This window comes from Salvelinus alpinus, chromosome 9 (assembly GCF_045679555.1).
Source record: "Salvelinus alpinus chromosome 9, SLU_Salpinus.1, whole genome shotgun sequence".
In the NCBI taxonomy this organism is placed as follows: domain Eukaryota; kingdom Metazoa; phylum Chordata; class Actinopteri; order Salmoniformes; family Salmonidae; genus Salvelinus; species Salvelinus alpinus.
The window spans coordinates 3,155,715-3,169,576 of record NC_092094.1 but is presented as its reverse complement, the minus strand read 5'-3'; positions in this window follow the sequence as shown (position 1 = coordinate 3,169,576).

Genomic DNA, 13,862 nt, shown 5'->3' with positions numbered 1-13,862 from the left:
TGTAGAGAGATGGTCAGGCTGAGAACTAGACCCTCAACTGTAGAGAGATGGTCAGGCTGAGAACTAGACCCTCAACTGTAGAGAGATGGTCAGGCTGAGAACTAGACCCTCAACTGTAGAGAGATGGTCAGGCTGGGAACTAGACCCTCAACTGTAGAGAGATGGTCAGGCTGAGAACAAGACCTTCAACTGTAGAGAGATGGTCAGACTGAGAACTAGACCCTTAACTGTAGAGAGATGGTCAGGCTGAGAACTAGACCCTCAACTGTAGAGAGATGGTCAGGCTGAGAACTAGACCTTCAACTGTAGAGAGATGGTCAGGCTGAGAACAAGACCTTCAACTGTAGAGAGATGGTCAGGCTGAGAACAAGACCCTCAACTGTAGAGAGATGGTCAGGCTGGGAACTAGACCCTCAATTGTAGAGAGATGGTCAGGCTGAGAACTAGACCCTCAATTGTAGAGAGATGGTCAGGCTGAGAACTAGACCCTCAACTGTAGAGAGATGGTCAGGCTGAGAACAAGACCTTCAACTGTAGAGAGATGGTCAGGCTGAGAACAAGACCCTCAACTGTAGAGAGATGGTCAGGCTGGGAACAAGACCTTCAACTGTAGAGAGATGATCAGGCTGAGAACAAGACCTTCAACTGTAGAGAGATGGTCAGGCTGAGAACAAGACCCTCAACTGTAGAGAGATGGTCAGGCTGAGAACTAGACCCTCAACTGTAGAGAGATGGTCAGGCTGAGAACAAGACCTTCAACTGTAGAGAGATGGTCAGGCTGAGAACAAGACCCTCAACTGTAGAGAGATGGTCAGGCTGAGAACTAGACCCTCAACTGTAGAGAGATGGTCAGGCTGAGAACAAGACCCTCAACTGTAGAGAGATGGTCAGGCTGAGAACTAGACCCTCAACTGTAGAGAGATGGTCAGGCTGAGAACTAGACCCTCAACTGTAGAGAGATGGTCAGGCTGGGAACTAGACCCTCAACTGTAGAGAGATGGTCAGGCTGAGAACAAGACCCTCAACTGTAGAGAGATGGTCAGGCTGGGAACTAGACCCTCAACTGTAGAGAGATGGTCAGGCTGAGAACTAGACCCTCAACTGTAGAGAGATGGTCAGGCTGAGAACAAGACCTTCAACTGTAGAGAGATGGTCAGGCTGAGAACTAGACCCTCAACTGTAGAGAGATGGTCAGGCTGAGAACAAGACCTTCAACTGTAGAGAGATGGTCAGGCTGAGAACTAGACCCTCAACTGTAGAGAGATGGTCAGGCTGAGAACTAGACCCTCAACTGTAGAGAGATGGTCAGGCTGAGAACAAGACCTTCAACTGTAGAGAGATGGTCAGGCTGAGAACTAGACCTTCAACTGTAGAGAGATGGTCAGGCTGAGAACTAGACCTTCAACTGTAGAGAGATGGTCAGGCTGGGAACAAGACCTTCAACTGTAGAGAGATGGTCAGGCTGAGAACTAGACCCTCAACTGTAGAGAGATGGTCAGGCTGAGAACAAGACCTTCAACTGTAGAGAGATGGTCAGGCTGAGAACTAGACCTTCAACTGTAGAGAGATGGTCAGACTGAGAACTAGACCCTCAACTGTAGAGAGATGGTCAGACTGAGAACTAGACCCTCAACTGTAGAGAGATGGTCAGGCTGAGAACTAGACCCTCAACTGTAGAGAGATGGTCAGACTGAGAACTAGACCCTCAACTGTAGAGAGATGGTCAGGCTGAGAACAAGACCCTTAACTGTAGAGAGATGGTCAGGCTGGGAACTAGACCCTCAACTGTAGAGAGATGGTCAGACTGAGAACTAGACCCTCAACTGTAGAGAGATGGTCAGGCTGGGAACTAGACCCTCAACTGTAGAGAGATGGTCAGGCTGAGAACAAGACCCTTAACTGTAGAGAGATGGTCAGACTGAGAACTAGACCCTCAACTGTAGAGAGATGGTCAGGCTGAGAACTAGACCCTCAACTGTAGAGAGATGGTCAGGCTGAGAACTAGACCCTCAACTGTAGAGAGATGGTCAGGCTGAGAACTAGACCTTCAACTGTAGAGAGATGGTCAGGCTGAGAACTAGACCCTCAACTGTAGAGAGATGGTCAGGCTGAGAACTAGACCTTCAACTGTAGAGAGATGGTCAGGCTGAGAACTAGACCCTCAACTGTAGAGAGATGGTCAGGCTGAGAACTAGACCCTCAACTGTAGAGAGATGGTCAGGCTGAGAACTAGACCCTCAACTGTAGAGAGATGGTCAGGCTGAGAACTAGACCCTCAACTGTAGAGAGATGGTCAGGCTGAGAACTAGACCCTCAACTGTAGAGAGATGGTCAGGCTGAGAACTAGACCTTCAACTGTAGAGAGATGGTCAGGCTGAGAACTAGACCCTCAACTGTAGAGAGATGGTCAGGCTGAGAACTAGACCCTCAACTGTAGAGAGACGGTCAGGCTGAGAACTAGACCTTCAACTGTAGAGAGATGGTCAGGCTGAGAACTAGACCCTCAACTGTAGAGAGATGGTCAGGCTGAGAACTAGACCTTCAACTGTAGAGAGATGGTCAGGCTGAGAACTAGACCCTCAACTGTAGAGAGATGGTCAGGCTGAGAACTAGACCCTCAACTGTAGAGAGATGGTCAGGCTGAGAACTAGACCCTCAACTGTAGAGAGATGGTCAGGCTGAGAACTAGACCCTCAACTGTAGAGAGATGGTCAGGCTGAGAACTAGACCCTCAACTGTAGAGAGATGGTCAGGCTGAGAACAAGACCCTCAACTGTAGAGAGATGGTCACGCTGAGAACAAGACCCTCAACTGTAGAGAGATGGTCAGGCTGAGAACAAGACCCTCAACTGTAGAGAGATGGTCACGCTGAGAACAAGACCCTCAACTGTAGAGAGATGGTCAGGCTGAGAACTAGACCCTCAACTGTAGAGAGATGGTCAGGCTGAGAACAAGACCCTCAACTGTAGAGAGATGGTCAGGCTGAGAACTAGACCCTCAACTGTAGAGAGATGGTCAGGCTGAGAACAAGACCCTCAACTGTAGAGAGATGGTCAGGCTGAGAACAAGACCCTCAACTGTAGAGAGATGGTCAGGCTGAGAACTAGACCCTCAACTGTAGAGAGATGGTCAGGCTGAGAACTAGACCCTTAACTGTAGAGAGATGGTCAGGCTGAGAACTAGACCCTCAACTGTAGAGAGATGGTCAGGCTGGGAACTAGACCCTCAACTGTAGAGAGATGGTCAGGCTGAGAACAAGACCTTCAACTGTAGAGAGATGGTCAGGCTGGGAACTAGACCCTCAACTGTAGAGAGATGGTCAGGCTGAGAACAAGACCCTCAACTGTAGAGAGATGGTCAGGCTGGGAACTAGACCCTCAACTGTAGAGAGATGGTCAGGCTGAGAACAAGACCTTCAACTGTAGAGAGATGGTCAGGCTGAGAACTAGACCCTCAACTGTAGAGAGATGGTCAGGCTGAGAACTAGACCCTCAACTGTAGAGAGATGGTCAGGCTGAGAACAAGACCTTCAACTGTAGAGAGATGGTCAGGCTGAGAACTAGACCTTCAACTGTAGAGAGATGGTCAGGCTGAGAACAAGACCTTCAACTGTAGAGAGATGGTCAGGCTGAGAACAAGACCCTCAACTGTAGAGAGATGGTCAGGCTGAGAACAAGACCTTCAACTGTAGAGAGATGGTCAGGCTGAGAACAAGACCCTTAACTGTAGAGAGATGGTCAGACTGAGAACAAGACCTTCAACTGTAGAGAGATGGTCAGGCTGAGAACAAGACCCTTAACTGTAGAGAGATGGTCAGGCTGAGAACAAGACCTTCAACTGTAGAGAGATGGTCAGGCTGAGAACAAGACCCTCAACTGTAGAGAGATGGTCAGGCTGAGAACAAGACCCTTAACTGTAGAGAGATGGTCAGACTGAGAACTAGACCCTCAACTGTAGAGAGATGGTCAGGCTGAGAACTAGACCCTCAACTGTAGAGAGATGGTCAGGCTGAGAACAAGACCCTCAACTGTAGAGAGATGGTCAGGCTGAGAACTAGACCCTCAACTGTAGAGAGATGATCAGGCTGAGAACTAGACCTTCAACTGTAGAGAGATGGTCAGACTGAGAACTAGACCCTCAACTGTAGAGAGATGGTCAGGCTGAGAACAAGACCTTCAACTGTAGAGAGATGGTCAGGCTGAGAACTAGACCTTCAACTGTAGAGAGATGGTCAGGCTGAGAACTAGACCCTCAACTGTAGAGAGATGGTCAGGCTGAGAACTAGACCCTCAACTGTAGAGAGATGGTCAGACTGAGAACTAGACCCTCAACTGTAGAGAGATGGTCAGGCTGAGAACTAGACCCTCAACTGTAGAGAGATGGTCAGGCTGAGAACTAGACCCTCAACTGTAGAGAGATGGTCAGGCTGAGAACTAGACCCTCAACTGTAGAGAGATGGTCAGACTGAGAACTAGACCCTCAACTGTAGAGAGATGGTCAGGCTGAGAACTAGACCCTCAACTGTAGAGAGATGGTCAGGCTGAGAACAAGACCCTCAACTGTAGAGAGATGGTCAGGCTGAGAACTAGACCCTCAACTGTAGAGAGATGGTCAGGCTGAGAACTAGACCTTCAACTGTAGAGAGATGGTCAGACTGAGAACTAGACCCTCAACTGTAGAGAGATGGTCAGGCTGAGAACTAGACCCTCAACTGTAGAGAGATGGTCAGGCTGAGAACTAGACCTTCAACTGTAGAGAGATGGTCAGGCTGAGAACTAGACCCTCAACTGTAGAGAGATGGTCAGGCTGAGAACTAGACCCTCAACTGTAGAGAGATGGTCAGGCTGAGAACTAGACCTTCAACTGTAGAGAGATGGTCAGGCTGAGAACTAGACCCTCAACTGTAGAGAGATGGTCAGGCTGAGAACTAGACCCTCAACTGTAGAGAGATGGTCAGGCTGAGAACTAGACCTTCAACTGTAGAGAGATGGTCAGGCTGAGAACTAGACCCTCAACTGTAGAGAGATGGTCAGGCTGAGAACTAGACCTTCAACTGTAGAGAGATGGTCAGGCTGAGAACTAGACCCTCAACTGTAGAGAGATGGTCAGGCTGAGAACTAGACCTTCAACTGTAGAGAGACGGTCAGGCTGAGAACTAGACCCTTAACTGTAGAGAGATGGTCAGGCTGAGAACAAGACCCTTAACTGTAGAGAGATGGTCAGGCTGAGAACAAGACCTTCAACTGTAGAGAGATGGTCAGGCTGAGAACTAGACCCTCAACTGTAGAGAGATGGTCAGGCTGAGAACTAGACCTTCAACTGTAGAGAGACGGTCAGGCTGAGAACAAGACCCTTAACTGTAGAGAGATGGTCAGGCTGAGAACTAGACCTTCAACTGTAGAGAGATGGTCAGGCTGAGAATTAGACCCTCAACTGTAGAGAGATGGTCAGGCTGAGAACTAGACCCTCAACTGTAGAGAGATGGTCAGGCTGAGAACTAGACCCTCAACTGTAGAGAGATGGTCAGGCTGGGAACTAGACCCTCAACTGTAGAGAGATGGTCATGCTGAGAACAAGACCTTCAACTGTAGAGAGATGGTCAGACTGAGAACTAGACCCTTAACTGTAGAGAGATGGTCAGGCTGAGAACTAGACCCTCAACTGTAGAGAGATGGTCAGGCTGAGAACTAGACCTTCAACTGTAGAGAGATGGTCAGGCTGAGAACAAGACCTTCAACTGTAGAGAGATGGTCAGGCTGAGAACAAGACCCTCAACTGTAGAGAGATGGTCAGGCTGGGAACTAGACCCTCAATTGTAGAGAGATGGTCAGGCTGAGAACTAGACCCTCAACTGTAGAGAGATGGTCAGGCTGAGAACAAGACCCTCAACTGTAGAGAGATGGTCAGGCTGAGAACAAGACCCTCAACTGTAGAGAGATGGTCAGGCTGAGAACAAGACCCTCAACTGTAGAGAGATGGTCAGGCTGAGAACAAGACCTTCAACTGTAGAGAGATGGTCAGGCTGAGAACAAGACCTTCAACTGTAGAGAGATGGTCAGGCTGAGAACAAGACCCTCAACTGTAGAGAGATGGTCAGGCTGAGAACTAGACCCTCAACTGTAGAGAGATGGTCAGGCTGAGAACAAGACCTTCAACTGTAGAGAGATGGTCAGGCTGAGAACAAGACCCTCAACTGTAGAGAGATGGTCAGGCTGAGAACTAGACCCTCAACTGTAGAGAGATGGTCAGGCTGAGAACTAGACCCTCAACTGTAGAGAGATGGTCAGGCTGAGAACTAGACCCTCAACTGTAGAGAGATGGTCAGGCTGAGAACAAGACCTTCAACTGTAGAGAGATGGTCAGGCTGAGAACTAGACCCTCAACTGTAGAGAGATGGTCAGGCTGAGAACAAGACCTTCAACTGTAGAGAGATGGTCAGGCTGGGAACTAGACCCTCAACTGTAGAGAGATGGTCAGGCTGAGAACTAGACCCTCAACTGTAGAGAGATGGTCAGGCTGAGAACAAGACCTTCAACTGTAGAGAGATGGTCAGGCTGAGAACTAGACCCTCAACTGTAGAGAGATGGTCAGGCTGAGAACAAGACCTTCAACTGTAGAGAGATGGTCAGGCTGAGAACTAGACCTTCAACTGTAGAGAGATGGTCAGGCTGAGAACAAGACCTTCAACTGTAGAGAGATGGTCAGGCTGAGAACTAGACCCTCAACTGTAGAGAGATGGTCAGGCTGAGAACAAGACCTTCAACTGTAGAGAGATGGTCAGGCTGAGAACTAGACCTTCAACTGTAGAGAGATGGTCAGACTGAGAACTAGACCCTCAACTGTAGAGAGATGGTCAGGCTGAGAACTAGACCCTCAACTGTAGAGAGATGGTCAGGCTGGGAACTAGACCCTCAACTGTAGAGAGATGGTCAGACTGAGAACTAGACCCTCAACTGTAGAGAGATGGTCAGGCTGGGAACTAGACCCTCAACTGTAGAGAGATGGTCAGGCTGGGAACTAGACCCTCAACTGTAGAGAGATGGTCAGGCTGAGAACAAGACCCTTAACTGTAGAGAGATGGTCAGACTGAGAACTAGACCCTCAACTGTAGAGAGATGGTCAGGCTGAGAACTAGACCCTCAACTGTAGAGAGATGGTCAGACTGAGAACTAGACCCTCAACTGTAGAGAGATGGTCAGGCTGAGAACTAGACCCTCAACTGTAGAGAGATGGTCAGGCTGAGAACTAGACCCTCAACTGTAGAGAGATGGTCAGGCTGAGAACTAGACCTTCAACTGTAGAGAGATGGTCAGGCTGAGAACTAGACCTTCAACTGTAGAGAGATGGTCAGGCTGAGAACTAGACCTTCAACTGTAGAGAGATGGTCAGGCTGAGAACTAGACCCTCAACTGTAGAGAGATGGTCAGGCTGAGAACTAGACCCTCAACTGTAGAGAGATGGTCAGGCTGAGAACTAGACCCTCAACTGTAGAGAGACGGTCAGGCTGAGAACTAGACCTTCAACTGTAGAGAGACGGTCAGGCTGAGAACTAGACCCTTAACTGTAGAGAGATGATCAGGCTGAGAACAAGACCCTTAACTGTAGAGAGATGGTCAGGCTGAGAACAAGACCTTCAACTGTAGAGAGATGGTCAGGCTGAGAACTAGACCCTCAACTGTAGAGAGATGGTCAGGCTGAGAACTAGACCTTCAACTGTAGAGAGACGGTCAGGCTGAGAACAAGACCCTTAACTGTAGAGAGATGGTCAGGCTGAGAACTAGACCTTCAACTGTAGAGAGATGGTCAGGCTGAGAATTAGACCCTCAACTGTAGAGAGATGGTCAGGCTGAGAACTAGACCCTCAACTGTAGAGAGATGGTCAGGCTGAGAACTAGACCCTCAACTGTAGAGAGATGGTCAGGCTGGGAACTAGACCCTCAACTGTAGAGAGATGGTCATGCTGAGAACAAGACCTTCAACTGTAGAGAGATGGTCAGACTGAGAACTAGACCCTTAACTGTAGAGAGATGGTCAGGCTGAGAACTAGACCCTCAACTGTAGAGAGATGGTCAGGCTGAGAACTAGAATTCAACTGTAGAGAGATGGTCAGGCTGAGAACAAGACCTTCAACTGTAGAGAGATGGTCAGGCTGAGAACAAGACCCTCAACTGTAGAGAGATGGTCAGGCTGGGAACTAGACCCTCAATTGTAGAGAGATGGTCAGGCTGAGAACTAGACCCTCAATTGTAGAGAGATGGTCAGGCTGAGAACTAGACCCTCAACTGTAGAGAGATGGTCAGGCTGAGAACAAGACCTTCAACTGTAGAGAGATGGTCAGGCTGAGAACAAGACCCTCAACTGTAGAGAGATGGTCAGGCTGGGAACAAGACCTTCAACTGTAGAGAGATGATCAGGCTGAGAACAAGACCTTCAACTGTAGAGAGATGGTCAGGCTGAGAACAAGACCCTCAACTGTAGAGAGATGGTCAGGCTGAGAACTAGACCCTCAACTGTAGAGAGATGGTCAGGCTGAGAACAAGACCTTCAACTGTAGAGAGATGGTCAGGCTGAGAACAAGACCCTCAACTGTAGAGAGATGGTCAGGCTGAGAACTAGACCCTCAACTGTAGAGAGATGGTCAGGCTGAGAACTAGACCCTCAACTGTAGAGAGATGGTCAGGCTGAGAACTAGACCCTTAACTGTAGAGAGATGGTCAGGCTGAGAACTAGACCCTCAACTGTAGAGAGATGGTCAGGCTGGGAACTAGACCCTCAACTGTAGAGAGATGGTCAGGCTGAGAACAAGACCTTCAACTGTAGAGAGATGGTCAGGCTGGGAACTAGACCCTCAACTGTAGAGAGATGGTCAGGCTGAGAACAAGACCCTCAACTGTAGAGAGATGGTCAGGCTGGGAACTAGACCCTCAACTGTAGAGAGATGATCAGGCTGAGAACAAGACCTTCAACTGTAGAGAGATGGTCAGGCTGGGAACTAGACCCTCAACTGTAGAGAGATGGTCAGGCTGAGAACAAGACCCTCAACTGTAGAGAGATGGTCAGGCTGAGAACTAGACCCTCAATTGTAGAGATGGTCAGGCTGAGAACTAGACCCTCAACTGTAGAGAGATGGTCAGGCTGAGAACTAGACCTTCAACTGTAGAGAGATGGTCAGGCTGAGAACTAGACCCTCAACTGTAGAGAGATGGTCAGGCTGAGAACTAGACCCTCAACTGTAGAGAGATGGTCAGGCTGAGAACAAGACCTTCAACTGTAGAGAGATGGTCAGACTGATCTGAGAACAAGACACTTTTTTAATATTTTTAAAGTACTTTATACCCATTTTCCGTGATATCAAATTGATAGTTATGGTCTTGTCCCATCGCTGCAACTCCCCTATGAACTCATGAGAGGCGAAGGTTGAGAGCCATGCATCCTCAACACAACCCTGCCAAGCCGCACTGCTTCTTTACACACTGTTCGCTTAACCCGGAAGAGCTTAACCCGGACGCCAACGTGACGGAGCAAACACCTAACCTGGACCAAACCCTCTCATAACCAGGACGACGCTGGGCCTAACCTTCTCCTAACCCGGACGACGCTGGGCATAACCTTCTCCTAACCCGGACGACGCTGGGCCAAACCCTCCCCTAACCCGGACGACGCTGGGCCGAACCCTCCCCTAACCCGGACGACGCTGGGCCAAACCCTCCCCTAACCCGGACGACGCTGGGTCAAACCCTCCCCTAACCCGGACGACGCTGGGCCAAACCCTCCCCTAACCCGGACGACGCTGGGCCAAACCCTCCCCTAACCCGGACGACGCTGGGCCAAACCCTCCCCTAACCCGGACGACGCTGGGCCAAACCCTCCCCTAACCCGGACGACGCTGGGCCAATTGTGCACCACCTCATGGGTCTTCCGGTCGCGGCCGGCTGCGACACAGCCCAGGGATCTCCCGGGTGGCGCAGTGGTCTAGGGCACTGCATCGCAGTGCTAGCTGCGCCACCAGAGTCTCTGTGTTCGCGCCCAGGCTGGGCTGGGTTCGCGCCCAGGCTCTGTCGCAGCCGGCCGCAACCGGGAGATCCGTGGGGCGACGCACAATTGGCATAGCGTCGTCCGGGTTAGGGAGGGTTTGGCCGGTAGGGAGGGTTTGGCCGGTAGGGATATCCTTGTCTCAGTATGTAAAAATGTAATAAAATGTATGCACTCTACTGTAAGTCGCTCTGGATAAGAGCGTCTGCTAAATGACTAAAAATGTAAAAATGGATCGAACCCGGGTCTAATGATGCCTCTAGCACTGTGATGCAGTGCTTTAGACCACTGCGCCACTCGGGATGCCTCCAGTTATTTCAGTTGTAGTTCCAGCCCTGCTCAGCTGCAGAGATGGTGGCCCCACACTATGCACAGATGGTTGCCTTACACTCGACTAACTTGGACACCAGCCAAGTGTAATACGGTTTGGATACCACTAGAACCCACCAGCCACTATCATCTCATTCCGCTGCTCAAATGGTGGCTGTAGCACAGAGAAGAAGGAAAAGTAAATATGTTCCTGGACTGGTGTTTTATGGTTGCTGTCAGCTCCTGTCTCCCGTCACCTCTAGTGCACAATGTGTGCATGCCTTGCTGATGAACAGACAGATTCCATTAATGGACTGACCACCCTTGTGTTCTAGTCTTGTTCCTGTTATCGTTCCATGAATGGACTGATCACCCTTGTGTTTTAGTCTTGTTCCTGTTATCGCTCCATGAATGGACTGATCACCCTTGTGTTTTAGTCAGGTCCTGTTATCGTTCCATGAATGAACTGATCACCCTTGTGTCCTAGTCAGGTCCTGTTATCATTCCCTTAATGGACTGATCACCCTTGTGTCCTAGTCAGGTCCTGTTATCATTCCCTTAATGAACTGATCACCCTTGTGTCCTAGTCAGGTCCTGTTATCATTCCCTTAATGAACTGATCACCCTTGTGTCCTAGTCAGGTCCTGTTATCATTCCCTTAATGAACTGATCACCCTTGTGTTTTAGTCAGGTCCTGTTATCGTTCCATGAATGAACTGATCACCCTTGTGTCCTAGTCAGGTCCTGTTATCATTCCCTTAATGAACTGATCACCCTTGTGTCCTAGTCAGGTCCTGTTATCATTCCCTTAATGAACTGATCACCCTTGTGTCCTAGTCAGGTCCTGTTATCATTCCTGTCTGATATACAATATGCACATGTTGAAATCCCCAGGGTTGACCTTTGTTAACCTCTGTTGCCTCTATGATGAACGGTGAAATGCTTCATTTGTGATGGTAAGCTACAATGATGTGGGGCTCCAGAGTGGCTCAGCGGGTCTAAGGCACTGCATCTCAGTGCTAGAGGTGTCACTACAGACACCCTGGTTCGAATCTGGGCTGTATCAGAACCTGCCGTGATTGGGGGTCCCATAGGGCGGCGCACAGCGTCATCTGGGTTTGGCCGGTGTCGGCTGTCATTGTAAATATTCATTTGTTCTTAACTGACTTGCCCAGTTAAATAAAGGTTAAATAATAATATGATGTGCCTAATAGATGTATCTCTGGCTCTATGACATTTATTTGTACTCTAATGTTGTGTATGTTAACCATGATGATGATTCCCTGTAGATGTACAGCGGCAAGATAAAGTATGTGAACCCTTTGGAATTACCTGGATTTCTGCATGAATTGGTCATCACATTTTGATCTGATCTTCGTCCAGGTCACAACAACAAACACAGTCTGCTTAAACTAATAACACACACATTATTGTATTTTTCTTGTCTATATTGAATACATCCTTTAAATATTCACAGTGTAGGTTGGAAAAAGTACTCTATTCTATTCAACCCTATTCTATCCTATTCTATCCTATTCTATCCTATTCTATTCTATCCTATTCTATTCTATTCTATTCTATCCTATTCTATTCAACCCTATTCTATCCTATTCTATTCTATCCTATTCTATTCAACCATATTCTATTCTATTCTATCCTATTCTATTCAACCCTATTCTATTCTATCCTATTCTATTCAACCATATTCTATTCTATTCAACCATATTATATTCTATCCTATTCTATTCTATCCTATTTTATTCTATTCAACCCTATTCCATTCTATTCTATTCTATCCTATTCTATTCAATCCTATTATATTCAACCCTATTCTATTCTATTCAACTATCCTGTTATATTCTATTCAACCCTATTCCATTCTATTCTATCCTATTCTATCCTATTATATTCAACCCTATTCTATTCTATTCTATTCTATCCTATTCAATCCTATTCTATTCAACTATTCTATTCTATTCAATCCTATTCTATCCTATCCTATTCTATCCTATTCTATTCAATTCTATTCTATTCTATTAAACTATTCTATTCTATTATATTCTATCCTATTCTATTCTATTCTATTCTATTCAACCCTATTCTATCCTATTCTATTCAATCCTATTCTATTCAACTATTCCATTCTATTCTATCCTCCTATTCTATTCAACTATTCTATTCTATTCTATTCAATTCTATTCTATCATATTCTATCCTATTCTATCCTATCCTATCCTATTCTATTCAACCCAATTCTATCCTATCCTATTCTATTCAATCCTATTCTATTCAACTATCCTATTATATTCTATTATATCCTATTCTATTCTATCCTATCATATTCTATTCTATCCTATCCTATTCTGTTCAATCCTATTCTATTCAACTATTCTATTCTATCCTATCCTATTCTATCCTATTCTATTCTATCCTATTCTATTCTATCCTATTCTATTCTATCCTATTCTATTCAACCCTATTCTATCCTATTCTATTCAACTATTCCATTCTATTATATTCTATTCAATCCTATTCTATTCAACTATTCCATTCTATTATATTCTATTCAATCCTATTCTATTCAACTATTCCATTCTATTCTATCCTATCCTATTCTATTCAACCCTATTCTATCCTATCCTATTCTATCCTATTCTATTCAATCCTATTCTCTTCAACTATCCTATTATATTCTATTCTATCCTATTCAACCCTATCCTATTCTATTCTATTCTATTCAACCCTATCCTATTCTATCTTATTCTATCCTATTCTATTCTATTCAACCCTATCATATTATATTCTATCCTATCCTATCCTATTCTATTCACTCCTATCCTATTCTATTATATCCTATCCTATCCTATTCTATTCTATTCTATCCTATCCTATTCTATTCACTCCTATTCTATTCAATCCTATTCTATTCTATTCAATTCTATTCTATTCTATTCAATCCTATCCTATTCTATTCAACTATTTCATTCTATTCAAACCTATCCTATTCTATTCAACCCTATTCTATTCAACCCTATCCTATTCTATCTTATCCTATTCTATTCTATCCTATTCTATCCTATCCTATTCTATTCTATCCTATCCTATTCTATTCAACCCTATTCTATTCAACCCTATCCTATTCTATCCTATTCTATTCTATCCTATCCTATTCTATTCTATTCAATCCTATCCTATTCTATTCAACCCTATTCTATTCTATTCAACCCTATCCTATTCTATCTTATCCTATTCTATCCTATCCTATTCCATTCAATCAACCTATCCTATTCTATCCTATCCTATCCTATTCTATTCTATTCTATTCAATCCTATTCTATTCTATCCTATTCTATTCTATTCAAGCCTATCCTATTCTATCCTATTCTATTCTATCCTATTCTATTCTATTCTATTCTATTCAATCCTATCCTATCCTATTCTATTCAACTATTTCATTCTATTCAATCCTATCCTATTCTATTCAACCCTATTCTATTTAACCCTATTCTATTCTATCCAGT